Source organism: Physeter macrocephalus, chromosome 19 (assembly GCF_002837175.3).
Source record: "Physeter macrocephalus isolate SW-GA chromosome 19, ASM283717v5, whole genome shotgun sequence".
Classification (NCBI taxonomy): domain Eukaryota; kingdom Metazoa; phylum Chordata; class Mammalia; order Artiodactyla; family Physeteridae; genus Physeter; species Physeter macrocephalus.
Genome location: NC_041232.1, coordinates 31261051 through 31287847, shown reverse-complemented (window position 1 = coordinate 31287847; position 26797 = coordinate 31261051).

Below are 26797 nucleotides of genomic sequence, written 5' to 3'. Positions count from 1 at the left end.
TGCATTGAGCCCCCAGAGAAGTATAATGAGAAACTGAGGGCCATGAACAAACAGTTAAAGGTAGCACAGGGAACTATACTCAATATTTTGTAATAATCTAAAAGGGAAAAGAATCTGAAAAAGAAGGTGGGTATATATGTATAACTGAATCACTGTGCTGTATACCTGAAACTAATGTGACATTGTAAATCAACTATACTTCAAAAAATAAAAATAAAAATAAAAATCAATGGTAATTTAAAAGCTCAATAATAATAATAAAAGGTAACAGTGAGAGCCAAAGACCTTTTTGGTCACTTTCAAAGAGGCCTTTATCACCTGTAGTCAGAGGTCTGACCCAGCTGAGGGGCAGGCTCACTTGCTAGAGACACAGAACTCCAGAGAAGTTGAACACTCAGCCAAGACAGTTTGCAGACCTGGGTGAGAAAACCTGGGACCCTGAAAGCATTAGATAGGACAGCTGGATGGATGTTCCAGCAGAGCTGGCTGGGTAGGCCCTAACCCTCAGAGCTTGGAGACGTGACCACCACCCCCAGTAAAAACCAGCACTTCCTCTATGCTGGGAGGTATTGCTGAGCCCTCTCCCCAACAAGGTACGTACCTCCCTCGAGAGGTGCCCCCACCTCCTCTCCTGGATACCAGGCTGATATAACTAGAGTTAAATCCCAGCATCACCCAGCTGAGAATATGCTGGGCCTGATAAAGCAAGAAAGAGATTATCTTTTGCAAGGGCTGCAAAAATGAATTGCACGTGGCCATGCTTCCCTGGGGATGGATGTTGAGGGGGCTTGATGAAGGCAGTGGGTGAGAGGGCACGAGCCTCACCAGGAACGGCAGTGAGGGGGTCTCCTTGAGGCAAAGGTAGCAAGAGGTGCTGTCCCAGGGCTGGGTTAATGAACACCCGTGGGACTGACGGGGTTTGAGGCAGTGAGGACCACGTGGGGATGCTTAACCACCAGAAGCCAGGTAGCTGACGCTCCTGGAACAACTGGAAAAGTCGGAGGGGCAGTCAGTGTGCATTGACTCACACAAAGTCAGCAGTTCATAGAGAGATTTCATAGAATATGGTATCCCTAGAGGCAAAATGCAGGGGCAGTCGACACGGATTCTCTGCTTACTGTCTGTAGCCAGGGAAGGCAGAATCAAGGAGCAAGAGGCTGAGGGCAGGGGCCCCAGTGAAATATCCTAATCCCTTGTTCATATCTGGAAGCCACTCACTAGAAGAAAGGAATTTGCAAAACTGCGGCAAGTATAAATTCAAATGATTCCTTGTTTTTGTTATCTTTTCTAAAGGGACTTATAGCTGTTACTTTGCTGACCGTACCTGGGGAAAGGAAAATACTCAAACGTGATGAAGACGGTTGGACACAGGGTCTAAATTGACACTGATACTTGGAGATCCAACGAACCATCAGAAACCATTCAAAATAAAAGGGGTGCTGAACAACCAGGTAGGAACAATATGACTCAGCCAGTTGACATTAGCTGAACTCTGTCACCATCATCATGGGTATACAAACGGAGTATCCACAGTGGCAGAGATAAAGGCTGCATACAGGGCTCAAAGCATGAACTTGCACATGCCGAGCCTGCCAGCAACAGAGACCAGGGCTCAGCCCTGCTTATGGTTCTCTTCCTTGAGAAGACCAACCAGCACATGGTGGCAAGGAGACTGCATGAGACCCCTTCCAGCCTGGAAGGGCCAGCAGTTCACTAATAGCAATAGGTATTTTCTAGGTATTGATTTGGATTTCCTGTTTGCAAAGCCTCAGTCAGCACCACTCTCTGGAGCTTATGGAATTCCTGATCCACAGGCATGGAACCGCATCCAACCGGAGGACCCACTTTACAGTGAGGGAGGTAAGGGAGTGGGCCCATGACCATGGGATCCACTGCGTTGCACAGCATATTATCCAGAAGCAGCCAGCCTCATAGAATTCCAGAATGGCTTTCTCACTGTGAATGGATGGGGTGCTATCCTTCAGGATGCAGTATATGCATTTAATCAGAGACCTCCAGATGGCACTGAGTCCCCAATGGGAAGGATATATCAGTCTGGAAATTAAGAGATGGCAGATGGAGTGGGCCCACTTTCCATTACTCCTAATGACCCCACTGGGGGATTTTGCATTTCTCATCCCTGCACCTTTAGGCTGGAGCCCTGGTCACCAAAGGGGAGAGCACTCTTTGCAGAGGACACAGAAAGTTCCCAATGAACCACAAGCCAAGGCTGTCATTGGACTCCTCTTGTCCGTGGACCAATAGGCAAGAAATGGAGTCAGAATCTCGGCAGGATAATTGATCCTGATCAGCAGGAGAAGCTGGGGCTGCCTTTACACAATGAAGGCAGGAAGGAATACTTGCATCAAATAAAGAAATGGAAGAGTACTATTTGGAATCACTATGCTTTAGCGCCTTTCTCCTCAGCTACAGAATAACCCCCTCATTAAATCTCTCAATCATTCAACTAATCATCATTTAATGGAGGCCTTTTTTGCACTGTTCTGAGTGCTAGTTCTGTTCCAAATTCTTGTTTGATACAAAATCCTTTGCAAGGCATTGGTCTTGCACAAATCTCTTTTCCTTACCCAGATTCTAAACTGGTTCAACCTTTGCTTTCTGTTCAAGACTCTAAGATGTTTGATTTCCAAGGTAGGACAAACCCAACAGATACTTCTTACATCTCAGCAAGTCAACAGTAGGAAAAGGAATGTGATTCATCTAGCCTTTGAAAAGCCCCCAAGTCTCCAAGATTGCTAAGTTAGTCCCTCACGAGGAGGCTCAAAAAGCAGAAGGGTAGAAGAGAAAGCTGGAGAGAACCTTGAACATATGGGAACTCATGTAAGCTAAACATATAAAAAAACTTCCGCTGTGGTACTACTTCAAGGTCACCTGTGGATGGAGAGCCTCCCTCAGGACCCCAGAATGGACACTCCTCTCCCAATGACTGATAAACGATGTTCTAGGACTAGGGAACTTTGAGTATTGATGACACTCAAATACTCCAAGAAAAGTATTCAAAGTTGCTATCAGGCATTCACTTGTTAGTGTGAAATAATTTCTGACTTTTCCTAAGAGTTAAGCCTTAATAGGGAAAAAGCACACCCAGAACTGGTTCCCTCGGGAACATGCTGGGCCCTAAGTGGATGAAAACACAAAGTGAAGGTTAATACGTTGAGATTAAACCTGTCGAATCTCACAACTCTGTTCAAATCGGGGTCTTGTCTTTTCCTGAGAGCCATAGATGAGCATTCTAAAGAAGAAAATCATTTGCTAGACACGTGTTTTGATTTTTGGTTTTGACCACATTAAGGATATAGAATAGATCCCCCGCTGCTACGAGCCCCACACCAGCAGCATCCCTCGCCCTTCAAGGCTGTCAGAAACAAGAATCCCTAGCCCTACCTCACACCTATGGAATCAGAATCTGCATTTTAACAAGGTCCTCAGGAGACATGTGGACACATTTAAGTTTGAGATGCATGGCATCACTCAGTGCCCAGGCTAAGTGTCTGGAAAACTGACTTAGGTTTCTGACTCTGCCACTTATTGGCTGACATACTGCTTAGCAGCTTCATATAATAATTCGACCTCCTCATCTGTTGGATGGAGGTTCTCTCTGCCTGTGCTTTCTCTTATTTCCAGTCTTTGTTTTTACTCCACCTTGTATTTCTCTAGTTATAATTATTCATGTTTCTGATACGTTAGTGTTCTTTCCTCATTTGTAGTTTTACTGGACACCTTTGCCTGAGGAGGAGGGAATAGACATGCCCACACATCCCTATGCAAGCATCTCACCCCAGCTCCATTTATTTCAATGAAACTGACATAAGAATAAGATTCACCCATGTGCAGGGGGTACCACTCAGCAGCATTCCTGGCCTATGGTGGCCCTGAGGGAATGGGAGCCCAGAATTATCAGACCCTCTAATTTATCCAGAGAAGTCAGAAATAATGAGTTTTTTAAAGTTGACAATAAATATAAAAATCCCACATAAAACACTAGAAAGGCAGAAGAATACATGTGGGCAGGTAAGTGATACTCATGGTCTGAATACCATCTGGTCTTCAGTTTGTTACCTCAGTTCTTCTGGTCTCTACTTTCTTGCAATGACATCACCTACCTCCTTGGTCTCAAAGCTCATCTAATGTTCATGACTTCCATACTTATATTTGAGCTTATTCCTGAGCTCCAGATCCCAATCTTTAATCACCTCTTATGCAAATCCTTGCCTTGAGGCACCTCATGAGAATCTTCTCCATTTGGAGTGAGCTCGACCTTGTTTACTGCAATCACTTCTATGCAGTCACCCAGTGATCTTCCTTATTTGTTTGACCTCACAGTTGTTATTGATAACCAAGTCCAATGGAATCTACCTCAAGATATTTTTGAAATCTCTCCAGTAATTCTCATGCAGTCTAAGTAAGCTGAGAGTTTTCCATCTTTTTTAAGCTGCAAAATATTTTCTTTTAACAACATTTTACTTAGAAGCCCATATCATCAGGTTAAAGTTGGAGGCCCAGATTCCCACCCACTCACCCTAATTGGCCCATGAGGCATTTATAAGAGACTTGCACTGTTCCCTGGAACACAGTTTGAAAACCAGGCATAAACATAAACCTCCCAGCCAGCTTTCCCAGCTCCACTCTTTCCATTTACCAAACTGCTACAAAAATTATCTTTCTAAAACATAGGCATGAACAGATTTCTATATTTAAAAGCTTTGGTGGTGCATCGTTAACCAAAAGATGAAATGCAAACTCCTTAATCTGAAATTCTACCTTCCCTCCCTGAATGTCTGTCCAGTCATTCATCACACCTCAGTTCACTGTAGCCACACTGAATTTTTCACTGTCTATGCCCATGCCTCTTACTTGGTTCATTCCAATACTTTGGCCAATAAAAGTCTGATCTTGGTCTAAAATGGCACTGGAGATATAGGCTGGGATGTGACTTGCTTTCCTAATTCCACTACTGCCTATCCAAATGTAAATATTCCCTAGCAGGGTAGGATCAGTCATATGGGGGAAGAGTACAGTTGTTTCTGTAACAGCAGTGAGCCATACATGCCTAGTCTTCAATCACTGGCTTACCTGTAGAGTGACATTCACAAGTATGTATAGCGGGCATCTGATATCACCTGGCTTAAACTGCACTAACCCTGTGACTGATCATTATTATGAGGCAGTATTACCTAGCTTTCAACTAACCAAGGCACTTCTAGTTATAGTACATGGACTATTTATTTTCAAAGTCACAATCAATAAAGAAATGTTTTGTGCATCTATCCTGTGCCTTGCATAATTTGACCACATTAAAAAACTGACACATTTTCTATGGTCCAAAATGTGATCTAGTTCAGAAAACAGAACTAAAATATCAAACAATTTAATGAGCAGCATAAAGCAATAAGCAGTTAAGCAATTAAACGTCATAGAATTAATGCTAAAGACATTCAAGGGAAGAGTGTTCTAGAGTTCTTATATAAACCTCATGAAGGAGACTGTATTAAGGTGGGGTTTGAAGGCAGGGAGGAATTCTATAGGAGAAGGAAAAGGTACTTCAGGCTGTAACATGGAAGAGCAAAATCACACTCCATGTTGGATGTTTCTTTGACTTTAATCTTTGCTTTTCGTTGCTTTTGTTATTATAATCATACATATGACCTGCCTCAGGGGACCCTGCCCCTCTGCCTGAATGTTAAACTAAAGTGCCTTTGTTCAGCTCACAGGGAGACAATCTGACCCTGCCCACCTGTGAATGGTTGCAGAAAGAAGAAATTAACAAATCCCCTCCCCGATGCCGGCCAAGCCAGGCAAAACTAATGGCCTTTTGACTTTACTTCCTCACCTCCTCCCCCTCTCTGTTCTATAAAAGAAACTGACATCCAGACCCCCATAAGATGTTTTTTTTGGGGTACACTAGTTGCCATCTTCTCAATCTTCCGGCTTTCTGAATAAAGTTGCTATTTCTTGCCTCAGCACCTTGTCTCCTGTTTTATTAGCCTGTCATGAGGTGAGCAGAGCAAGCTTGGACTCAGTAACAAGACTAAAGAAATAATATGAGCAAAGGTTCAAAGGTTAAAAACAGCCTGGCTTGTGACTACGCCAGAAAGGGAGGAATGGACTGGAATGTTGACTCATTTAAAGGATTTCAGACGCAGAAAGAGTTTCAAGTTTATATAGTAGGCTGTGCAGCATCATTAAAGGCATTGTTGCATGTGTTTGTGTGCACGTGTTTCTGGAGAATGAAATGAAGGTGATATGTAAGAAATCAATCTTGGGGGCTGGTAGAGGGTGCAAGATGGATCACAGGAAGGAGACACTGGAGTCAGAGAACCTGGTTAAGAAATCAGGAGCCTGTGCAGTAATCAAGGTACGAGTGCTGTGACCATGGAACAGGGTCATGTCAATGACACGCATTGGAGAGGAGATGCCTCCTGTGAAGGAAGAACCACCAGGGCTTTTGAAAGTCTGACTTTAATCAAGAAAAGAAAGAATGAGCAGCCCTAAATGAGCACCAGATTTGCATCAGAAGGGATAGGATGAGAGTGTTATTTTTAACAGACAGAGGAGCTAAATTGAATGATGAAAAAAAGTTCCCTTCCTTTTTAAAAATGTTGGATTTGAAGAGCTCTATTAACCTGGTTTCTTTAGAAAGAGAGGCCTGAGGTGATGAATAACATGTGGACGCATGATTTGCAGGTGAAGAAACAGCAAAGGGAGGTGAGGAAGGATGTGGGATGCACTGGAATGCTTTCCTGGACCGGCCACTGTCTCACAAGGAGCCTTGGACAGGCTCAGCAGGTGTTTCTGTCAGCTCACAGGACTTTTCCACACAGGCTGAGAAGCAAACCCATACTTTAAATTAGTCTATGAGTGAAAGAAAGAAGGGAAATCAATCTCCTTGGCTTCCACAGACTCCTGTTTCTCATTAGTCAAAGTCCACTCCACCGACCACTGGCTCCCTAATTACCTAGTTCTTAGGTAGGCACTAAGGATGCCAGAAAGCCATCACCTGCAGTGTGAGGCTTCATCCAAGACCTGACATTTTTGGGAGCCCCAAATTGCAGGTCAACGAGCTGCCAAAGGGAGGGACCGGCATTCGCAGGGAAAATGATGGACCAGTAGCCTGGTGTTGCTTGGAAAGGGATTGGTGCCATTGCAGGAAGAGCACCTCAGAGGGGTTCTGATATATGAAACATCTGATATGAGAAATAAGCCCTCCAAGTGGAATTAACTTACAGAAAGTTGGACATATTGGGTAAAAGTCTGGAGGAAATCTTGTAACAAAATGTACAGGGTCAGAGTTTATCATTTTCCCCCATAAAGTTATAACTGGAAGTTGGGAGAATAGGTAAACCCAGCACACAGAAACAGGAGGGAAAAGATGTGGACCTAACACTGGGAATGAAGGAACATAAGGAAAAAAAGGGAAGGGGGGAAATACAGCATCGTCACCTTAGAAAACTTGACAAGACATTAATTTCCAAAATATACAAACAGCTCATACAGCTTGATATCAAAAAGAAAAGAACCAAACAACCCAATCAAAAAATGGGTAGAAGACTTAACTAGACATTTCTCCAAAGAAGACACACAGATGGTCAACAAGCACATGAAAAGATCCTCAATATCGCAAATGATTAGAGAAATGCAAATCAAAACTACAATGAAGTACCACCTCACAGTGGTCAGAATGGCCATCATCAAAAATTCTACAAACAAAGAGGGCAGACAGCAGAAGCAAGAAGAACTACAATCCTGCAGCCTGTGGAACAAAAACCACATTCACAGAAAGATAGACAAGATGAAAAGGCACAGGGCTATGCACCAGATGAAGGAAAAAGATAAAACCCCAGAAAAACAACTAAATGAAGTGGACACAGGAAACCTTCCAGAAAAAAAATTCAGAATAATGATAGTGAAGATGATCCAGGACCTCGGAAGAAGAATGGAGGCAAAGATCGAGAAGATGCAAGAAATGATTAACAAACACCTAGAAAAATTAAAGAACAAAGAAACAGAGATGAACTGTTTCTTTGTGACAAAACTGTCACTGTTTGCAGATGACATGATACTATACATAGAGAATCGTAAAGATGCCACTAGAAAACTACTAGAGCTAATTGATGAATTTTGTAGAGTTGTAGGATACAAAATTAATGCACAGAAATCTCTTGCATTCCTATACATGAATGATGAAAAATTCCTATACATGCATGATGAAATATCTGAAAGAGAAATTAAGGAAACATTCCCATTTACCAATGAAATTGAAACTGTGATTAAAAATCTTCCAACAAACAAAAGTCCAGGACCAGATGGCTTAACAGGCGAATTTTATCAAACATCTAGAGAAGAGTTAACACCTATCCTTCTCAAACTCTTCCAAAATATATAAGAGGGAGGAACACTCCCAAACTCATTCTATGAGGCCACCATCACACTGATACCAAAACCAGACAAAGATACTAAAAAAAACCCAGAAAATTACAGACCAATAACACTGATGAATATAGAAGCAAAAATCCTCAACAAAATACTAGCAAACAGAATCCAACAACACATTTAGAGGATCATACACCATAATCAAGTGGGATTTATCCCAGGGATGCTAGGATTGTTCAATATATGCAAATCAATCAATGTGATACACCATATTAACAAATTGAAGAATAAAAACCATATGATCATCTCAATAGATGCAGAGAAAGCTTTTGACAAAATTCAACACCAATTTATGACAAAAGCTCTCCAGAAAGTGGGCATAAAGGGAACCTACTGCAACATAATTAGGGCCATATATGACAAACCCACAGCAAACATCATTCTCAATGGTGAAAAACTGAAAGCATTTCCTCTAAGATCAGGAATGAGACAAGAATGTCCACTCTCACCACTATTATTCAACATAGTTTTGGAAGTCCTAGCCACAGCAATCAGAGAAGAAAAAGAAATAAAAGGAATACACACTGGAAAAGAAGAAGTAAAACTGTCACTGTTTGCAGATGACATGATACTATATATAGAGAATCCTAAAAATGCCACCAGAAAGCTATTAGAGCTAATCAATGAATTTGGTAAAGTTGCAGGATACAAAATTAATGCACAGAAATTATGGTGACACAATAGACCCCAAATAGGCAAAGCAGTCTTGAGGAAAAAAAAATGGAGCTGGAGGAATCAGACTCCCTGACTTCAGACTATACTACAAAGCTACAGTAATGAGGACAATATGGTACCAGCACAAAAAAAGAAATATAGATCAATGGAACAGGCTAGAAAACCCAGAGATAAACCCGTGCACCTATGGTCAACTAATGTATGACAAAGGAGGCAAGGATATACAATGGAGAACAGACAGTCTCTTCAATAAGTGGTGCATGGAAAACTGAACAGCTACATGTAAAAGAATGAAATTGGAACACTCTCTAACACCATACACAAAAATAAACTCAAAATGGATTAGAGACTTAAATGTAAGTCCGGACACTATAAAACTCTTAAAGGAAAACATAGGAAGAACACTCTTTTTTTTTTTTTTTTTTTTTTTTTTGCAGGGAAGCCCGAAAAAGACCTTCTTAAACAAAGATTATTGTCTCAGGAACCATGATTTTCTTCTTTGTGTTCTCTTTTTGTTAGGGAGCCATTTATAAAAACCTCCCGCCCTGCCCAGGCATTACAATAATCATTTGCATGAGTTATCCCACAATAGGAGGTAACATGGAAGTGACAAGCTACCGCCAGGAGGGGCCAAAAGGAGGCAGGAGACACCAGCCCATAATATGTCTTGCCAACCTCCCCAAACCCTTATACTGGAATCCATCTTATCTGAGAGATACACGGGCCACGAGGAAGGACAGAGTCAGACCAAATATGGGCACAAGCAAGATGACCGGCCAGAGACAACCCGGAAACTAACCCCATTACCATAAAACCTGAGACTGCAAGCTCGTGGTAGAGCAAGTCTCCTGGGTTCCCTTTACCCGCTGCTCTCCACCCGGGCATCCCTTCCCAATAAAGTCTTTTGCTTTGTCAGTGTGTGTGTCTCTTCAAACAATTCATTTCCGGATGTTAGACAAAAGCCCACTCTCAGGCCCTGGAAGGGACCTTCTGGTAACATTTTCCGAGGCGGTGTCACCAATATACTACATGAATTGTGCCCTTATAGTTTATTAGAAACATACGTACAGACTTGAACTCCAGCTGTGGAGGGTACCAAGTTATCCCGCAGAGAGAAGACACATAAGAGGAGATGATACATATCTTATCTGTGCAGCCATATGCTCCCAGGGTAACTTGTTACACAAATTTTAAATTATTTTCTAAATTTAGTTGCCAATGGGTCTATTGAATTAATCAGTCTTGTACCAATCGACAGCACCTCAGCATTGTGTGTGTCCAACCTTGTAAGTGCTGGATGCTGTAAGCATATTATTAACAATATTTCTAATGTTTGCTGTTGAAAAATAATTGGGGGTGAAACAGAAAACTCTGCATAGTGAAATTGTCAGTTTCTTTTAAACAATAAATGATCAAGTTGTTCTTAAATTACTAAGCACGTACGCTTGAATTCTTTATCTTCAAATTACTTAAACTTTCTATACAACTGATGGGCTATACCTTGTAGACCAGAGACAGAGAACAATGGCTTCTTTCCATTTATACACAGGAAAGAAGCCCTGCCTCCCTCTCTCCTGCCAAAGAGATGGAGAGAAACCTTTGCTCCTTGGAGCCAGGATGGAAAGGATCTTAGGTTCTGACTTTAACCTTTTGGAATGTCAATAAAACCTCTCTAGGAGCCAGACAGCCCCCTGGGTCTTGGATTTTTTATTTTTTTGACCTAGAAATGCCTCAAACACTTGGACTTTGTCCCTGTTGACATGTAAACACCTGAGGAGATGACATTCCAAGCTTCCTTGAACCTTGAGGGCTTTGGAGCCTCTTTTGAGCTGTAACCTTTTGGCCATGTCAGGGAAATAAGAAAAGTTGTACTGTCCTTTGACATAGAGTATTTAGTTAGACAAATGGCTACATACTCTTCTCATGGTGTGAGAAGACTGAAATATTTCTAGGGGAAAGGAAAGCAAACATTCTCTATCTTCCTATCATATGCATTTCTATGTGTCAGGAGACTGAAGTTTTTTACAGGAGCACTGAGAAAACCAGGGAAACTTTATTTCCCCATAGTATGTAAATTGTTCTTCAGTAAAGCTGATTGGATAAGAGTAAAAGAAAAAACTATTGATACATGTAACAACATCATGAAAGTTGATGAATCTCAAAAAATTATGTTGTGTGAAAGAAGCTATACACAAAAGAATACATACTGTATGATTCCATATACAGATAAAGTTCAAAAATGGGTAAAACTAAATTATTGTGATAAAAGTCAGAATAATGTTTGCCCGTGTCCCCTGCATCAGCAGGCAGACTCTCAACCACTGCGCCACCAGGGAAGCCCGAAAAAGACCTTCTTAAACAAAGATTATTGTCTCAGGAACCATGATTTTCTTCTTTGTGTTCTCTTTTTGTTAGGGAGCCATTTATAAAAACCTCCCGCCCTGCCCAGGCATTACAATAATCATTTGCATGAGTTATCCCACAATAGGAGGTAACATGGAAGTGACAAGCTACCGCCAGGAGGGGCCAAAAGGAGGCAGGAGACACCAGCCCATAATATGTCTTGCCAACCTCCCCAAACCCTTATACTGGAATCCATCTTATCTGAGAGATACACGGGCCACGAGGAAGGACAGAGTCAGACCAAATATGGGCACAAGCAAGATGACCGGCCAGAGACAACCCGGAAACTAACCCCATTACCATAAAACCTGAGACTGCAAGCTCGTGGTAGAGCAAGTCTCCTGGGTTCCCTTTACCCGCTGCTCTCCACCCGGGCATCCCTTCCCAATAAAGTCTTTTGCTTTGTCAGTGTGTGTGTCTCTTCAAACAATTCATTTCCGGATGTTAGACAAAAGCCCACTCTCAGGCCCTGGAAGGGACCTTCTGGTAACATTTTCCGAGGCGGTGTCACCAATATACTACATGAATTGTGCCCTTATAGTTTATTAGAAACATACGTACAGACTTGAACTCCAGCTGTGGAGGGTACCAAGTTATCCCGCAGAGAGAAGACACATAAGAGGAGATGATACATATCTTATCTGTGCAGCCATATGCTCCCAGGGTAACTTGTTACACAAATTTTAAATTATTTTCTAAATTTAGTTGCCAATGGGTCTATTGAATTAATCAGTCTTGTACCAATCGACAGCACCTCAGCATTGTGTGTGTCCAACCTTGTAAGTGCTGGATGCTGTAAGCATATTATTAACAATATTTCTAATGTTTGCTGTTGAAAAATAATTGGGGGTGAAACAGAAAACTCTGCATAGTGAAATTGTCAGTTTCTTTTAAACAATAAATGATCAAGTTGTTCTTAAATTACTAAGCACGTACGCTTGAATTCTTTATCTTCAAATTACTTAAACTTTCTATACAACTGATGGGCTATACCTTGTAGACCAGAGACAGAGAACAATGGCTTCTTTCCATTTATACACAGGAAAGAAGCCCTGCCTCCCTCTCTCCTGCCAAAGAGATGGAGAGAAACCTTTGCTCCTTGGAGCCAGGATGGAAAGGATCTTAGGTTCTGACTTTAACCTTTTGGAATGTCAATAAAACCTCTCTAGGAGCCAGACAGCCCCCTGGGTCTTGGATTTTTTATTTTTTTGACCTAGAAATGCCTCAAACACTTGGACTTTGTCCCTGTTGACATGTAAACACCTGAGGAGATGACATTCCAAGCTTCCTTGAACCTTGAGGGCTTTGGAGCCTCTTTTGAGCTGTAACCTTTTGGCCATGTCAGGGAAATAAGAAAAGTTGTACTGTCCTTTGACATAGAGTATTTAGTTAGACAAATGGCTACATACTCTTCTCATGGTGTGAGAAGACTGAAATATTTCTAGGGGAAAGGAAAGCAAACATTCTCTATCTTCCTATCATATGCATTTCTATGTGTCAGGAGACTGAAGTTTTTTACAGGAGCACTGAGAAAACCAGGGAAACTTTATTTCCCCATAGTATGTAAATTGTTCTTCAGTAAAGCTGATTGGATAAGAGTAAAAGAAAAAACTATTGATACATGTAACAACATCATGAAAGTTGATGAATCTCAAAAAATTATGTTGTGTGAAAGAAGCTATACACAAAAGAATACATACTGTATGATTCCATATACAGATAAAGTTCAAAAATGGGTAAAACTAAATTATTGTGATAAAAGTCAGAATAATGTTTGCCTCTAAAGAGGCAAAGCTAGATTTTAACGGGCACAAGGGAATTTTCTTTGGGCATAAAGGTGTTCTATTTCTTGATTCAAGTGGTAGTTACACATGTGTACACAAAACTCAAAAAATCGTACAGTTAAATCTGGCATTTTGCTGTTTGTAAAATTTACCTGAAATTTTAAAAAGTATTCATGTATATTCTTTCTTTGTATGCTGACTTACATTAAAATTCTTAGTCTCTAAGTAAAGTACTCTCCTCTGTTTAATTATTCATTCTTAAAATGAAAAAAAAAATTCAACCACAAAAGGATTTTGAATCCTTTCTCTACTTCCTTCCACCTCCTATGGGACTTCTGAGCAAGAGTAAATGCAATTGCCTCCAAGACACACCAACATGAATTCTATTTAACAGAGTGAAACTGCCCAAAGTGATACAATAACAAAACGAGGACTGTAATCCTGAAATTCTGATTCCTAAATTCATCTCGATCTTTTTGACACAAGCTATCCTGCTAAATGAAAACTATTATCGTGATGATAGAGTGGAAGGGACAGAATGATATGTCATATACTTAAGTTGTCACCAAGAGGATAGGATGAGTAGTGACTAGCAAATAAATGACAAATGGCTGAGAAACTAATAAGACTAGAATATTATCTACAAAACATCAGCCATGGAACTAGAGTTTATGAAGCCTCTGTCGGAAAAATACTTTGGAGAATATTTTAACAAATGGGTACTGAAATGGCAGCAGTGTAACTTACAGATTATAAAGAAAAATATAGCTTGTTTATTACATATATTTTTGAAGTTTATCCATTTAAAAATTTAAATGTTCGGCAAATGTGTTCTTTTTCTCTTGCTGTTGTAAAAAATGATCACAAACATAGAGCTTTAACACAACAGAAATTAAACATCTTACAGTTCTGTAGGTCAGAAGCCTGACTACTTAGTCGCACTGGGCTAAGTCAAAATGTTGTGGACTGGTTCTTTTCAGTAGTCTCTAGAGAACTGATATCCCTGTTTTTTTTCCAGTTTCTAGAGGCTACCTGGATTCTTCTTCCATTTTCAAAGCCAGAGCCAACAACGAAATATCAACTCCTTACTCAGCCATCTCTTTAATTTTTGCACTAGGAAAGTCCTTCACTCTTAAGGATTTGTGGTTTGGTTGAGCTCACCTGAATTATCCAGAATAATCTTCCATTTTCAAGATTCCCCACCTTAATTACATAGGAAAAGTCCCTTTTCCTATGTAAAATAACATTAATATTTACACGTTCTGAGAATCAGGGCATGATCATAATTGGGGGACATTATTTTTGCCTACAGCAGTGGCTATCTGTATTCTTCACATAGAGGCATGATGCTCAAATGAGGTATTGAAAAGTGAATAAAAAGGAGTTCTGCTTCTGAACACAACGGAGAGACTGCACTTACCCTTGCAGCTGAAACAACAACAAAAGACAAAATACACTACTTTCAGGCATTGAATATCAGATATCACAGGGCAGTGATCTCAGAGCAAGGAGACAGGGTGAACATTAGATTGCTCCAGCTTGGTGCCTGGAGAGAGATTCTAGGTTGTAGCTCAAGGAGGGAAAACCCAGGGGAAGCCCAGAGATCTCCCACAGTTGAGGAGAAGCAGATGGGAGTGGAGAAGCCAGGGCTACTATACATCACAGAGAAGATTACCAGAAATAAGAGAGTTACACAGAGAGAGAATTCTGGAGATCTACAGTCTCCAGGAGTTCTCGGCTGAGCACTGATCAGCACATGTCCATGTGGAAACTACCTGAGACCAAGGAAGCATCCACCCAAAAGAAGTAGAGAGAAAAAGCTCCAGAACTTACACAAGGCTGAGAATATTTTAAAACAATGACATTTATAGTAGCATCAAAAATATAAAATACTTAGGGACAAATCTAATACTCTGATAAAAGATGTGCAATATCTGTACACTGAAAACTAAAACACTACTGAGAGAAATTAAAGAAGACCTAAATAAATGGAGAGATATACCATATTCATGGATCAGAAGATTCATTATTTTTAAGATGTCACTTCTCCCCAAAATGATCTTTAGATATAACAAAATCCTAAGAAAAACATAATCCCAACAGTCATTTTTTGTAGAAATTGACAATATAATTCTAAAATTTATATGTGAGAATAAAGTTAGAGGACTTATCCTATACTATTATAAGACTTACTATAAAGCTAGTGTAATCAAGACATTGGAGTATTGACATAAAGACAGACAAATCAATGGAACAGAACAGATAGTTCAGAAATAGACGGACACAGATATAGTCAACTGAGTTTTGACCAAGACACAGATGAAATTGAATAGAAAGAAATTATCATCTGTTCAACAAATGGTGCTGGAACAATTGGATTGTCATATAAAGATAAAAATGAACCTTGACCCTCATCACAGCACCTACAAATATTAATTCAAAATAAATCATAGATGGAAAGATAAGGGATAAAACTATAAAACTTCTAGAAGAAAACGTAGAAAAACATCTTAGTGACCCTAGGTTTGGCAAAATTTCTTAGATAAGATACAAGAAACATAAATTTTAAAATAAAAATAAATTAGCGAGTTGTATCTCACCAAGTATAAAAAAATTGTTTTTTAAAAGCACTGTCAAAACATGTACACACTGCTATATTTAAAATAGATAACCAACAAGGACCTACTGTAGAGCACAGGGGACTCTGCTCAGTATTCTGTAATAACCTAAATGGGGAAAGAATTTGAAAAAGAATAGATACATGTTTACGTATAACTGAATAACTTTGCTGTACATCTGAAACTAACACAATAGTGTTAATAAACTCTACTCCAATATAAAATAAAAATTTTAAAAAAAGAAAGAAAATGAAAAGGCAAGCTGCAAATTGGGGGAAGATATTTGCAAAACATCCAACAAAGAACTATGTCTAGAATATATTAAAAAACACAACTCAAGAATGGTCAAAAGATGAGAATAGACATTTTATCAACAAAGAGATACAAATGGCAAACAAGCACATGAAGATAAACTCAACATCATTAGTCATTAGGAAAATGCAAATTAAAACCATAATAAGATACCACCACACATCCAATAGAAAGCCTAAAGTCAAATACCAAATGTTGGTGAGACAGTGAAGTAACAGAATCACACACCACCATTTGGGATACATACTGTTACAACGATTTTTCAAGACTTTGGCAGTTTACTAAAAAGTTAAACATACTCCCACCAAATGACCCAGATATTCCATTCTTAGATACTTACCCAGGGTAATGAAAGCATATGTCCACAAAAGACTTGAACATGATTGTTCAAGCAATTTCATTTATAATAGCCCCAAATTGGAAATAATCCAAATGTCTTTCAGCAGATGAATATATAAACAAATTATGGCATACCCATACAATGGAATATTTTTAAACCTTTATTCCCTTTTATGCTACTATTAATCTATTCCCTTTCATTCTGCTTCATTTTTTGTTTATATTGTTTTCTCCTAGGCCAATATATGAGTCCATAACTGGAAGAGCAAAACAATAAGTGGATGCACAATTATATACAAAAAATTGAGAAATGATTTTATGGACTCTAAATATATCCATGCTCACTGTAGACAAAAACAAATTAAAGAACCATGCATTATCAGCACAATATCACATGTAAAAGAAATTGCTCTTATTTGCATTTTACACGATTCATTCTTATTATTCAATGTTGATTTCTGCTATTGTATTTACTATTGAATTGAAAGAATCACTAATATTACCTCATAAGTTTTCCTTTATCAACGCACCACCCTTTCTTCATCTAGACACTGGCAAAAGTGATAGTAAGGAGGGTTCAAAGTGCCTCACACAATTCTAGTGAAATTATCACTCCATTCTCCCATCTACACTCTCCAACTCACTAAAATCAACTGACCAGGAATCCAGCCCAGTAAACAGACTATAAATAGAATAATACCTTTCTATGAGAAACCCTCAGGGCATACCACAGCATGCCCTGTGCCCCTCAGGCAACTCAAGATACCCCATGCTCATTTCTGGACACTTTCCCAGTCGAGTTGAAACATTTTCCAGTCACCTCTGGAACCTGTAGTCCGTCATCACCAAAACCCTCCACCTCCTCCTCCTCTTCTCTGCATCTTCTCCAAAGCTCCTTGCTTTAACTCAACCTGAGCTCACCTCTGAGGACTTTACTTTTCCTGCAATCTTTTCAAGCAGGAACTATTTTTTTTTTTCTGCCCTATCCCACATAGTACTGGATTTCCAGGGCTTCAGAGTCACATCTAGACCATTTTTCCTCTTTGTTTCCTGAAAAGAAAATGCCATCTCCTTTGAGGCTTTTGCCAATAAGTTCTAGCCCTGCACCCCTCTGTACTGACCAAATAGACTTTAAATACTGCCTGGCCATTCTGTCTGTTCTTCAATTGTCAATCTACATTCCCACTCCCCAAAAAACTTTTTAACATCGCTCTTCAAATCTCCAACACCACTTCCCTCTCCAGACACTAAGCTGACAACCTTATTTCTTATCTCATAAGGAAATAGAAACAATCAGAAGAAATACTTATCCTTTTTCCATCATAAAATTTACCAATCATATGGATGCATGTGCTCTGCCTTTCCTTCTATTAAAATAGCTTATCTGTCCAAGACCCAATCTAAGGTCAACCCCTAGGCTATGCCCATCTCCTCTCACCTATTCAAGGACATCACTTTTGCAATTAACTTCTCTTTCTAAAAATACAAATTTTCCCTCCCTACAGCAATCCTATTAACAAACATACCACAATGTTTTTTTTTTAAACAAATGAAGAAAAAACTCTTCCTTGATCTATCATTACCCTCCATGCACTGATCTTCTTTATGATGAAACTCAGGGAAAGAGGTATTTAAATTTGTTTTCTCCAATTTTTCAGTTTGTCTTTCCTCCCCAGGCCACTCCAACCAGGTTCTGTAATCATCATTCTCAATGAAACAATTATAAGGTCAACAGAGACCTCTATATTACCAAATTCAAGCCTCAATTCATATTTTACTCAACTTCTCAACAGCATTTGACTGGTTGGTCACACTCTCCTCCTTGAAATGTTTTCTTTGCCTGACTTCCTGGACTCCACTCTGACCTCTCACCTCAGCAGCTGCAGCTTCCCAGTCTCCTTTTCTGGTTTCTATCGTCTCCCTAACTTCTTTACGTTGACGTTCTCAGGGGTCGACTCTTGAACCCCTTCTAATCTCACTCACTCCCTACTTCACTGTATTCAAAGCCTCAGGCTTTATATACCATGTTGGTGAATCCTGTGTATTTTATCTCTTGTTCTGACCTCTTACCTAAGCTCCAGATTCATATGTGTATTTCCAGGATACAGAAAATGCCCATCCAATGATTGGTCCTTAATAAATATTTGTTTTAGATATAAATCACAAATAAATACCACTAAAGTTATTTAAAGTATAATTTTCTATCGTATGTAACTCTAACATTCTCATGTATATTCTATTCTTTTTAATTTTTAAAATAAATTTATTTATTTATTTTTGGCTATGTTGGGTCTTCGTTGCTGCATGCGGGCTTTCTCTAGTTGCAGCGAACGGGGGCTACTCTTCATTGTGGTACGCGGGCTTCACATTGAGGTGGCTTCTCTTGCTGTGGAGCATGGGCTCTAGGTTCATGAGCTTCAGTAGTTGTGGCATGTGGGCTCAGCAGTTTTCGTTCGCGGGCTCTAGAGTGCAGGTTCAATTGTTGTGACTCATGGGCTTAGTTGCTCCGTGGCATGTGGGATCTTCCCAGACCAGGGCTCGAACCCATGTCCCCTGCATTGGCAGGTGGATTCTTAACCACTGAGCCACCAGGAAAGTCCCTCTCATGTCTGTTCTTAATTGGGGAATTTATTCAGTTTCTAAATTTTGTGCAATAAATAATACTGGATTCCAATTCTCTCTACCATCCAGGTGGCCATGGACTTATTTATCTTTTTATTTTTATTATTTCATCTCCTCTTAAGCCTCAGTAGCTTTTATCTGTATGATGGGGAGGACACTACCCCTCTCCTACGGGAGGACCACAGACTAAATGAAATGATGTGGAGCACTTACTATGTGCCTGACATTGTTATTAACACTATCTTCGTACATAAATCCTTTAACACATCCCAGATTCTTACCTTGGTATGGGTACCTAGAGTCTAACTACACTGTCAATGTATATGAACATTTTCACTGCTATCAATAGATGTTGACAAGTGGCTTTTCAGAAAGATTGTACCGATTTATACTTCTACCAATTTATGTGAGTACCCGCCGCAAGATGCTTTCACAAGAACTATTATAACTATATATAAATTTAATTAGCAACATAATATAAACACACACTTCTTTTACCAGATGTAATCCTAGTTATGGTACCAACTTGTCATATGACTTAAAATGACTTTGCCTCAGTTTCTCCATCTGTGAAATGGAGAAAAATTTGTGGGTTGGAAAGGGAGAAATATAATTGGGCTAATCAAGAAGCATGGTCCTTTTGAAAAGATAGGATGCTCAGGCCCATGTGATTTTACCACATGATGTATTCAGAATATCCCAATCAAAATCAAGTACGCATTGAAAGAGAATTGTGAGCGTAATTCGGCTGATAAACACTGCCAGGAATGCAGCCTTGTTTCTTTCCGAGCAGCTGGCTTATCTGAATTGCTTATGCTGTACAGTAGCCTTGCAATTATGATGTGTGGGCCAATGCACTTTCTTCTTACAAAATCATCTCCATGTTCATCTGCTTAGTCATTAAGTTTTATAGTGGAAGTTGAATGCCTAATGAAATTGCAGATTTGAACTGTTTTATGGCCTCTAAGAAAATCTCATTTACCACAGAGTAGCTATGAAAAGATGTGAATGACAGATGCAAGAGTACAGCGTTATTATAAACGAAAGAGGGAAGTTAGCTCCAAGGATGCGCAGAACAACAAAGCTGGTATTGTTTTTCACCATCTCCTCCTCCACTTGATCACTTCTTCCATCCTTTCATCTGTCCCTCCATTCTTCATTCACCCGCTGAAGAGTCATTGACTAAACACCAACTGAAGTAACCAGGACATGGGCTGTTTTTACAAAGATGCTATAATATAGATGGGGAAACTGATAAAGCCACAGACACGACAAGGCAATGTTAAATACACCACCTGTACCAATAAACTTTTATTTGGAAGTTTTATAGGGTGTGGTGATTGTAGAGTGGGAATTCTCTCGTACAAGATTCAAAAGGGGCAAGATATGGCAGGAAATGCTTATGGGATCTGAAGTTTTGTGTGGCACTAATTAAACTTAGTGGCTTCTAAATAGGCCAGAGTAATAAATGGGTCAGTAAATAGCCTGAAAGATTGATGTCCTGGGCCAGTTTACATTATTTGAGCATTAACTTTTACAGGTTCTCTTTCTGTGTGTGTGTGTGTGTGTTTGTGTGTGTGTGTGTGTGTGTGTGTGTGTGTGTGTGTGTGTGTTTCTATCTCTAACAAATGAAAAGACACAGATTTTTGGTTTGTGGTTACCATGAGGTTTTTCTATAGCAGTCTAAATATATACATGATTGTTTTGAGTTGCTTATCTCTTAACTTCAAGTGCATTTCTGTAAACTGGTAGGTTTGATTTTGATCCTCAAAAAACTACTAAACAGCACAATTAAACAGGTGTTTATGAACATATAAAAAGTCAGGAATAAAAAGGCAGACTACAAAAGCATCATGAAGGTTACATTCTGTTAGATCAAATGTGTTGATAGTTACTTGGTTTTAGGAACATCATGGGCAGTGTGCACACTACTATGTTGATTTCAACCAACCATATGACAAAGTTCTTTTGGAGAAAGGACAGATGCATGAGGGAATTCTCAGCTTGTGACATCACTACATAGACAGTGGTGATTAAGCGATCAATGTCAAGGGGAAGGAACAGCTAGCTGGTTCACAAGGCCCTCAGTCTTAGTCGATAATCTTTTACTAACAATTTGGATAAGGTGAATGGTAGCACGATCACATGGAGGCTTCTCACTTGCCTCTCCAGATCCACTAACCACTGTCTTCACCTTTCTTCACATCACACCAAGCCGTGGGGAGCTGACCTTTAATGGCCTCATCAACGGGCTCCCTTGCCCTCTGGCTTCGTGTTGGTATCAATCGATGTGGGGAAGCAGCAGGACAAGAGTGGGGTTGACATGTTCATTCTCCCACCTCCCTGCCTGCGGGGTGAACCTGCGCTGGCTCTGTTCCTCAGCTAAAGACAACAGCTTCCGTCTGGGTCGGAAGACCTACTCATTCAGTAGCTGATCCCCTCCCTCACCTCTACAAGCCCAGGGATGGTAATGTCCTCAGAACCCCCATTGCTAGTCCAGCAAATAATGCTATCCCTGTGGGTTCCCCTTACCCCTGCCCTCATCTTTGTAAAGTGCCCCTTCATTTGACTCTTCAGATGTTTCGTTTAAGTGTGCCAACTGCCTCCTGCCAGGACCCCAGCTGATACAATTGTTCTCTGAAGCTACTGGTTCCGAAACTCTGGAGGAACCCTCAGCTTCCTTTCTTCTTAGTATCCCACATATAATTGACAAGCTCTGTCTATTCCACTCCTCCATGACATCAAATCCATTCTCTACTTTTCACGTCTTTTTGTGCACTTCCAGCTCACATGAAGCTTGATGTTAAATAATATGACACACATACAAGCACCAGATAAATTACAAACGTAACCCCAGTGTTTCTTAGAGGTACTATTATTATAACTGCTCCAGTCCCTGAGCTCATCTCTCTTCCTTTTCCTACCTGTTCCGGTGTGTGCCATAAAGAGCCAATAGTTCTTTCTCTCTGGAACCTAAATCTAATCATATCACTTCCCTGCTCTACTGTCTTTGAGTCCCAGGTTTTTAGAATAACCGTGAACTCCCTGTCATGCATTCAGGTCCCCAACAATCTGGCTCTAGTACATACCCTTTTGGATCTTCTGCTCTGTTCTATCCATGGGTCCTAAACTGCCTTGTGCCTACCTCTTTGTGCCCTCCAAAAAATGTCTTGAACTTATCCACTTCTGCATCTTTGTTGTATGACCCTTTCTTAATATCACTGTAATGTCATCAGTAATATCACTGCCATAGCGGCCCCACGTTGGTGAAATTCTACCCAGCATTCATGACCTTTAATGTCAAATGCCACCTTCCCCAATCAATGTCAAATGATTCCTTCCCCAATCCCAGGAGGGAATAAAACTCTCCATTTTCTGTGCTCCCCCGACCTTGTTCATGCTTGAGTCAGATGTCCATATAGCACCTTGGCATATGGTTATCTGTGTAAATAGCTGTTTTCCCTGGGGCATTTCAAACGCCTTGTGAACAAAAACCATTTGACCTTTCCCATGTGTTTAATTTTCATGTCTTCAGTATCCAGCCCATATCGACTGCTAGAAAAATGCTTAGTGAATGGAATTAGGTGATGACATATGATCAGAGGTATTTCTGCCATACTGAAGTTTCAGGCGAAGCTGTAATGCCTGGTTCATATGCAGGTTGACAGAAACAAGTTTCAAAATTATTTTGACAGACAGAATAGCTACAACGAAATTAACGAAATGAATATTAAGGGAGAAAAAGTCAGGCTTCTAAGTGCCAGTCTGGCGAGTCTTGGTTGGGCAGCAGTTACTGCCGGATTTTTTCACACGCCGTAAAAAAGATAAATGCAACCAAAATGTAAGTTTCATATCAAGTTTCAATAAATAACACAGATTTTTGAGCTTCAAGACGGCAGAAGAGTAAGACGCATAGATCACCTTCCTCCCCGCAGACAAATCAGAAATCCATCTACATGTGGAACAGCCCCTACAGAACACCTACCGAACGCTGGCAGAAGACCTCAGACCTCCCAAAAGGCAAGAAACTCCCCATGTACCTGGGTAGGGCAAAAAAAAAAGAAAAACAGAGACAAAAGAATAGGGATGGGACCTGCACCAGTGGGAGGGAGCCGTGAAGGAGGAAAGGTTTCCACACACTAGAAGCCCCTTCGCGGGCGGAGACTGCGGGTGGCGGAGTGGGGAAGCTTCGGAGCCTCGGAGGAGAGCGCAGCCACAGGGGTGCGGAGGGCAAAGCGGAGAGATTCCCGCACAGAGGATCGGTGCCGACTGGCACTCACCAGCCCGAGAGGCTTGTCTGCTCACCTGCCGGGACGGGTGGGGGCTGGGAGCTGAGCCTCGGGCTTCGGTCGGATCCCAGGGAGAGGACTGGGGTTGGCTGCGTGAACACAGCCTGAAGTGGATAGTGCGCCACGGCTGGACGCGAGGGAGTCCAGGAGAAGTCTGGACCTGCCAAGAGACAAGAGACTTTTTCTGGCCTCTTTGTTTCCTGGTGCGCGAGGAGAGGGGACGCAGGCCTCTGCCGCCACAGTGTCGCCCTGCATCCGTACCCCTCCCTCCCCACCCCCCGGCCTGAGTGAGCCAGAGCCCCCAAATCAGCGGCTCCTTTAACCCCGTCCTGTCTGAGCAAAGAACAGACGCCCTCCGGCAACCTATACGCAGACGCGGGTCCAAATCCAAAGCTGAACCCCGGGAGCTGTGCGAACAAAGAAGTGAAAGGGAAATTTCTCCCAGCAGCCTCAGGAGCAGCGGAATAAAGCTCCACAATCAACTCGATGTGCCCTGCATCGGTGGAATACCTGAATAGACAACGAATCATCCCAAATTGAGGAGTTGGACTTTGGGAGCAATGGTATATATACATTTTTTTCCCTTTTTCTCTTTTCGTGAGTGTGTATGTGTTTGCGTCTGTGTGTGATTTTGTCTGTATAGCTTTGCTTTTACCATGTGTCCTAGGGTTCTGTCTGTCCGTCTTTTTTTTGGTTTTGGGGTTTTTTTTAAATATAGTTTTTAGCACTTGTTATCATTGGTGGATTTGTTTTTTGGTTTCATTGCTCGCTTATTTCTTTCTTTCCTTTTTCTTTCTATTACTTTTTAAAAATTTCTTTTAATAATTATTTTTTATTTTAATAAATTTATTTTACCTTATTTCATTTTATTTTATTTTATTTTATTTTATCTTCTTCCTTCTTTCTTTTTTTTTTCCTCCCTTTTATTCTGAGCCGTGTGGATGACAGGCTCTTGGTGCTCCAGACAGGCCTCAGGGCTGTGCCTCTGAGGTGGGAGAGCCAAGTTCAGGAAATTGGTCCACAAAAGACCTCCCAGCTCCACATAATATCAAACGGCGAAAATCTCCCAGAGATCTCCACCTCAACGCCAAGACCCAGTTCCACTCAATAACCAGCAAGCTACAGTTGCTGGACACCCTATGCCAAACAACTAGCAAGACAGGAACACAACCCCATCCATTAGCAGAGAGGCTGCCTAAAATCATAATAAGGCCACAGATACCACAAAACACACCACCAGATGTGGACCTGCTCACGAGAAAGACAAGATCGAGCCTCATCCAGCAGAACACAGGCACTACTCCCCCTCCACCAGGAAGCCTACACAACCCACTGAACCAACCTTAGCCACTGGGGATAGACACCAAAAACAATGGGAACTATGGACCTGCAGCCTGTGAAAAGGAGACCCCAAACACAGTAGGTTAAGCAAAATGAGAAGACAGAAAAACACACAGCAGATGAAGGAGCAAGGCAAAAAACCACCAGACCTAACAAATGAAGAGGAAATAGGCAGTCTACCTGAAAAAGAATTCAGAATAATGACAGTAAAGATGACCCAAAATCTTGGACTAGAATGGAAAAAAAACAAGAAACGTTTAACAAGGACCTAGAAAAACTAAAGAGCAAACAAACAGTGATGAACAATACAATAAATGAAATAAAAAATTCTCTAGAAGGGACCAATAGGAGAAAAACTGAGGCAGAAGAACGGATAAGTGACCTGGAATATAAAATACTGGAAATAACTACTGCAGAGCAGAATAAAGAAAAAAGAATGAAAAGAATTGAGGACAGACTCAGAGACCTCTGGGACAATGTTAAAAGCAGCAACACTTGAATTATAGGGGTCCCAGTAGAAGAAGAGAAAAAGAAAGGGATTGAGAAAATATTTGAAGAGATTATAGTTGAAAACGTCCCTAATATGGGAAAGGAAATAGTTAATCAACTCCAGGAAGCACAGAGGGTCCCATACAGGATAAATCCAAGGAGAAACACACCAAGACACATATTAGTGAAACTATCAAAAATTAAATACAAAGAAAACATATTAAAAGCAGCGAGGGGAAAACAACAAATAACACACAAGGGAATCCCCATAAGGTTAATAGCTGATCTTTCAGCAGAAACTCTGCAAGCCAGAAGGGTGTGGCAGGACATATTTAAAGTGATGATGGAGAAAAATCTACAACCAAGATTACTCTACTCAGCAAGGATGTCATTCAGATTTGATGGAGAAATTAAAACCTTTACAGACAAGCAAAAGCTGAGAGAATTCAGCACCACCAAACCAGCTTTACAACAAATGCTAAAGGAACTTCTCTAGGCAGGAAACACAAGAGAAGGAAAAGACCTACAATAACAAACCCAAAACAATTAAGAAAATGGTAACAGAAACATACATATTGATAATTACCTTAAATGTAAATGGATTAAATGCTCCCACCAAAAGACACAGACTGGCTGAATGGATACAAAAACAAGACCCATATATACGCTGTCTACAAGAGACCCACTTCAGACATAGGGAAACATACATACTGCAAGTGACGGGATGGAAAAAGATATTCTATGAAAATGGAAATCAAAAGAAAGCTGGAGTAGCTATGCTCACATCAGACAAAATACTCACAACAGACAAAATAGACTTTAAAAAAAGACTATTACAAGAGACAAAGAAGGACATTACATAATGATCAAGGGATCAATCCATAGGACATTCCATCCGAAAACAACAGACTACACATTCTTCTCAAGTGCTCATGGAACATTGTCCAGGATGGATCATATCTTGGGTCACAAATAAAGCCTTGGTAAATTTAAGAAAATTGATATCGTATCAAGTATCTTTGCTGACCACTACACTATGAGGCTAGATATCAATTACAGGAAAAAATCTGTAAAACATACAAACACATGGAGGATAAAAAATACACTGCTTAATAACCAAGAGATCACTGAAGAAATCAAAGAGGAAATCAAAAAATACCTAGAAACAAATGACAATGAAAACATGATGACTGAAAACCTGTGGGATGCAGCAAAAGCAGTTCTAAGAGGGAAGTTTATAGCAATACAATCCTACCTTAAGAAAAAAGAAATATCTCACATAAACAACCTAACCTTACATTGAAAGCAATTAGAGAGAGAAGAACAAAAAACCCGAAAGTTAGCAGAAGGAAAGAAATCATAAAGATCAGATCAGAAATAAATAAAAAAGAAATGAAGGAAACGATAGCAAAGATCAATAAAACTAAAAGCTGGTTCTTTGAGAAGATAAACAAAATTGATAAACCATTAGCCA